Source organism: Canis lupus, chromosome 28, assembly GCF_048164855.1.
Source record: "Canis lupus baileyi chromosome 28, mCanLup2.hap1, whole genome shotgun sequence".
Classification (NCBI taxonomy): Eukaryota; Metazoa; Chordata; class Mammalia; order Carnivora; family Canidae; genus Canis; species Canis lupus.
Window position 1 is genome coordinate 38917571 of NC_132865.1, and position 5542 is coordinate 38923112.

Here is a 5542-nt window from a genome sequence, read left to right on the forward strand (position 1 = left end):
TTTTAAAAATACAGAGAAAAAAATGGAGCCATTATCTGGAATGCTGAAGTCTGTACATCTAAGAGCACAGGGCTCACTAGGACCCATAAATATTCTTCTGCTGCTGCTGTCTGTGCTTCTGTTACAAAGACCTTGCTCCGCAAGATTATAGAGAAAAGCACTCAGGTTATCCCTGTGGCACAATGAAGAGGTTAATTCAAACCCAACATAAGCCCAACTTCAATCCTATAAAGCAACCATTGCCATGGGGAAAGCTACAAACACAAGGCATACTACTTTGCCGATCTCTGGAGGAACAAACACATATATATGAGCAAGGTAGAGAGGAATTTGTCTGAAGTATATTTATTCAGTAACAATAATTTAATATATATGCCACCGAAGCGAGCACTAATGACAACAATTTAAAAATAGAAAAGAAAGATAAAAGAAAATTAGAAATCTGGTTATAGAGAAGGAAACAAACAAAATAACTGAAACCGAGATCCACAATTTGACCAAATCCAAAATTTACTAAAATAATTTGTATAACAAAAGTTCAAAGGCTACTGATTGACTTTTGTGTCTCAACAACTTTGTGGGGTTTTTTTTCTTTTTAATTATGGAATGCTTCACTAATTTCCATATCACTCTTGCACAGGGGACATGTTAATCTCTCTATTGATCCAATTTTAGGATATGTGCTGCCAAAGTGAACATTCAACAACATTGGATCTGAATTAACTTTAGTATCTGTCAAAATATACCCACTGACAAATCTTCATGATTTTCATCTTCATGGTCTGGGGCTCAAATTACAGATACACCTGGGATTCCACCTAGTAAGCAAGGTACTTTTCTTATTCTTAAAAGGCTTACAAAATATAAAATAGAGTACAAATAAATATGCCTCAGCTTGACCATCAGAACTATCATCTTGCCTAATTCTGCACTACTAAAAAAATCAATAACACTGGAAATGTATCAGAGTGGACATTGTTACCTAATGAGCAGTAAGTTTTTTTTTTTTTAAGGTTTTATTTATTTATTCATGAAAGACACAGGGAGAGAGGCAGAGATACAGGCAGAGGGAGAAGCAGGCTTCCCGCAGGGAGCCCAATGTGGGACTTGATCCCAGGACTCCAGGATCATGCCTGAGCCAAAGGCAGATGCTCAACCACTGAGCCACCCAGGTGTCCCAATGAGTAGTAAGTTAAAATTAATTGGTCTTTGGAATTTTTAAGTCATCTTGATAAAATAGGACCCCATTGACCTTCCCCAAGTTGACATGTTATGGCCCAATGTAAACTAATACAGATTTTAAGCACTGAAACCCATTATTTGAGACCTTTTAAAAAAAATCCAATTATCCTCATTGTTTCTTCCCTTAGTCCAATTTGGCCTGTTCTTAAACTTACAAAGAAAATATGGCTCCTCAAAGCAGACATAGTAGACTTAATGCTATGACTCCCATTGAAGCCCCTCATATAGGATATCATTGAATTTACTGACTTTATCTAATCTCTCTGTTATAAATTTGGCTAATATGTTCTACTCAGTGTTCTTTCAACAGCCCCTCAGCTGAAGCTCCCTTTCAACTTTGTCTGCCCACGAGGTATCTCAAAGCCTTACCACCACACAATATTTGCAAGCAAGAACTTAACTTCATTCAACTTTGTCCGGGAACACTGACACAATATTATGCTCATTATACCTTCTTTCCAGAAGATTCACTTGGCACACTCTTTTAGGACATGCAACCACTCACAAAGGAACTCAGAAAAAACACAGACACATACTAGGCTTTACAAACTTTGTTAAAAATCTATAAACATTATTTGGCAAATCAAGGATTGCACCATTTGCCATCAGTGAGAAATAGCTCTTGATCCTGTCAGTGCCCAGGACATTAAAAGAAGTCCAACAACTTTTACACTGTTTCAGTTCTGAAGACAACCTGTCCCTCACTTCTAAATTTTACTTAAGTCTTTGTATTGTTTTACTTACAAATAAGCCTTCCTTGATGAGGGGCTCTAAAACAAAAGGCTCTAGAATCTGCCAAAATTGCAATACAACAATCATCCCCACTAGTGCCTCCTCCCCAAGAGCTCCTTCACTGAGGGGGCTTTAACAAACTCCTCTCTAGATCACCTATGATAGCCATAAGCTGACCATGAGCTTCTGATGCAAGAAACTGCTTGTGTCATTAGCGTGGAATTGCCGGCAACAAACTGTGCACTTCTCAAAACAGAGGCTATCACATGCCCAGAGGTGGTGACCCTCTGTACCCAGCTGCCTATTGTGCCTTTGGTCATCAAAAGAGCATGCCTATAGCTCAGAATAGCCACCAAGACCTGCCTATGAAGGATGGAGCCAAACTTGGGCCCTATATCCTACCTATAAGACCTATAAGAATGGGTTGTCTTCCCTATCCTCAGTACTTTGCCATACGCCACACTCTAGAAAGTAGTCACCTCTCTTCTGGACTCCTTGGCTACCTAGAAAGTCCCCTGAAGTCAACTGAATAAATAGCAATGGGAGTTCATACACTTTTTGGATGGCTGCATATCACTACTTGCATAATTTTATAGACTCCTGGGCCAGTACTAATATTCTAGAAGCCCGGTCTGGCCAACAGCAGCAATAGCAATCCCTTGTCCAATGTCACCCCATTTGGAGGAAAGACCTCTGGGAATCTCTTACCTTCAGAAAACCAAAATATAAATCAATGCATTAAATAGTAATCTACATGTACTAAAGTCACAAGACAAGGCTTCATCAAGACACTCTATATGGCCCTCAGAGTTCCAGATAGACATCAGTGATAGTGACCAAAGCACTTGCTTCTCAATATACATAATGATGAACTTGAACAAGATATTCAATGTGATTTTCTCCTCTTTTACCATATTTATGCTACAGACCTCATACTCTTATCTTTGTTCTCTGTAGGTTAGGAGATTTTCTTCCCTTTTCTTCTTTAAAGGTCATCTTTTTCTTTGGTTTTCTGCAGTTCAGGTAGAATTCACTTAGATCTAGGTTTTTGTTTTTTAAATTTGGGACTTCTACGGTTCGGTGTTACCTGATCTTCTTGGGTCTGTGGTTTTGTGCCCATTAATTTGGAAATTTCTCTTTTATTATTAATTCATCATGTAACTTTTCTCTATTTACTTTTCTTCTTCTTCTTCTTCTTCTTCTTCTTCTTCTTCTTCTTCTTCTTCTTCTTCTTCTTTTTTCTGGTATTCCCATTATGTAATTATAAAATTGTGACAAATTTCTTGGATGTTCTGTTTGTTTGTTGCTCTTTTATAAAATCTGTTTCTCAGTTTGGGAATTTTCTATTAACCTATCTTCAAGCTAACTACTTTTTTCCTTGGTCTTGTCCAGATGAGTGACAAGATCATTGAAGGCATTCTTTATTTCAGTTAATGGTTTTGATTTCAAGTATTGCCTTTTAATTATTTTTGTTGCCTTATATTTGTTGTGTTTATCCATTTTTAAATGTTGTCTACCTTTCCCCTTTTAGATATTATTCCAGTTGCTTGACAGTTCTATCACCTATGACATATTCAATCTGTTTCTAAATTTACCTCTTTAAAAAAAAAAAAAATTTACCTCTTTATACATTGATTTTCTTTCCATTTAGCATATTGTGTTGGGTAATTGGAGTCAAGTTAAATAAGTCTTTAGTGTAAGGATTTATGATAATACATCTAGATTTTGGACTGTATTTAATGATTGCTATAGGGTATAGGTGCCAAAGACTTCAAATTCTTCTACTCTCCTTATTTTTATTTCCCTTTTGATTTTGGGGTCCCTATGGACTTGTTCTCAGAGTCATTCTCCTCTTAAGCTCCTTCAGATGGATCCCTATTGGTGTGGTGGTAAAGTGTCAGGGAGGGGAAGTATTCTATAACCTTATAGTGGGCCTATGTCTCTGGTCTGTGACTTTCACAAGGGTTTTTCTTCAATGGTAAAGTGGTTTTATTTTTGTTGTGTTGTTCATCTTTTTTAGCAATATAGAAAGGCTAATAGAAGCTGAAGTGGGAGGCAGGCCTTTTCCTCAGTTGGGATAAAGTTCTGGTAAGTTTCCTCTCACCCCCAGAAGTATTTGTTACATAGAGTACTCTGGGGTTATTTTACAATGATTTCTCTTCCTTTGCCCTGACAGCCTAACAAGGAGACATTTTTTGGCTCTTCATCATGAGAACCTGTTGAGGTTCCTAGAGCATGGGGGTCCCCCTAAAACTGCAATCACTGGTAATTTCTCCTTCTCAAGCTAGTTTACACCACATCCAGAAATTAGTAAAATTTACCAGTTAGGTGAGCCTCTCAGTTTATGGTTTTAGTAGCTCTGATCTCCATGAGTAGACCTCAGATCTGATTCTCTAGATTTGCTAAATTTACTCCAGATTTGCAGGGTCAAATTTTGCACACTCTTAGTTCTCTGATGGATCAATGAAAAGTTGATTTTGTGGCTGTCTAGATTTTTTTTATTGTGTGTTGGGGGGCAACAACTCCCAAGCTCTTTACCTGTCAGGGCTGAAATTAGAAATTTGAAATATTTTTAAAATTTCTTCTTATCACTTCTTATTTCATTCTTGATTTCTTTCAACCACTGCTACATGGTATATTCCCTCTAGAGATCCTCTTTTTTTTTTTTTTTAATCTCTCTCAGATTGTTAGTTAATTATTTCCACAGATTTTTTCCTTCAAGGTATGATGTAGTTGAGATCTGCATAGATTCTGTACAAAGGAGAAATGAAGAAAGGAAAATTTCTGTCATTGTACCAGCTTTAGGGAAAGCACATGAAAATAAACAATTCTAAAAATTCATATATCCTAGTGATTTGGACTACCATTTGATTTTTGGGGCAGACTTCCCAGTTTCAAATTTCATCATCTATATAAATATATATATATTTACATATAGAATGTACTTACATTGTATTCGCCTAATATATAAATTAAGTAAATAATAGTACCTATTTCACACTCATGTTATAAGGAGGCAATGTAGATCAAATGCTTGACACAACACTCAGCACACAGTAATCCTACAAGACATACTATATATTATTTATGGTTCTATTCTCTTTCTCTTTCTTTCCTTATATACTAAGGCAATATCACCACCATATCCTTCTACATTTTCTTTCTTGCTAACACAAACATATACAAATATTTAAAGTCATGTTTATGGGAGTTTAACTAACTATTCTATTATCAAGATTGACTACTTTCTCTCATAAATCTGGTACATTGATATGTCAAAATGACATTTCTGCTTCTTCCCTCTGCCTTAACAAAGGAATGTCCATTAGTTTTATTTAGTGTAGATATAGGCCCAAGAAAGAGATGTGTGCCCATTACCCCAGGAAAATGGTGAGGTGTGCAAGTAAAATTGTTTTTTCCCACATTTTATATACTTTACAGAGTATAGAACCCTCGCAGCTACATTACCTTATTCAATTTTTATATGGCTATGAATAAGACAAATTAATATACCCATTTTATAGGTGTGATTGAGGAGTTAACTGGTCAATCTACGCTTCAAAACTAC

At 36.3% G+C, this 5542-nt stretch overlaps 1 non-coding gene across 1 annotated transcript; it reads right to left on the minus strand.

The window, feature by feature from the left end:
- Positions 1–595: 595 nt before the first annotated feature.
- On the minus strand, positions 596–697 carry LOC140620471 (U6 spliceosomal RNA). The gene has a single exon (XR_012020255.1). It is a non-coding gene; the product is annotated as a U6 spliceosomal RNA (small nuclear RNA).
- Positions 698–5542: the final 4845 nt, after the last annotated feature.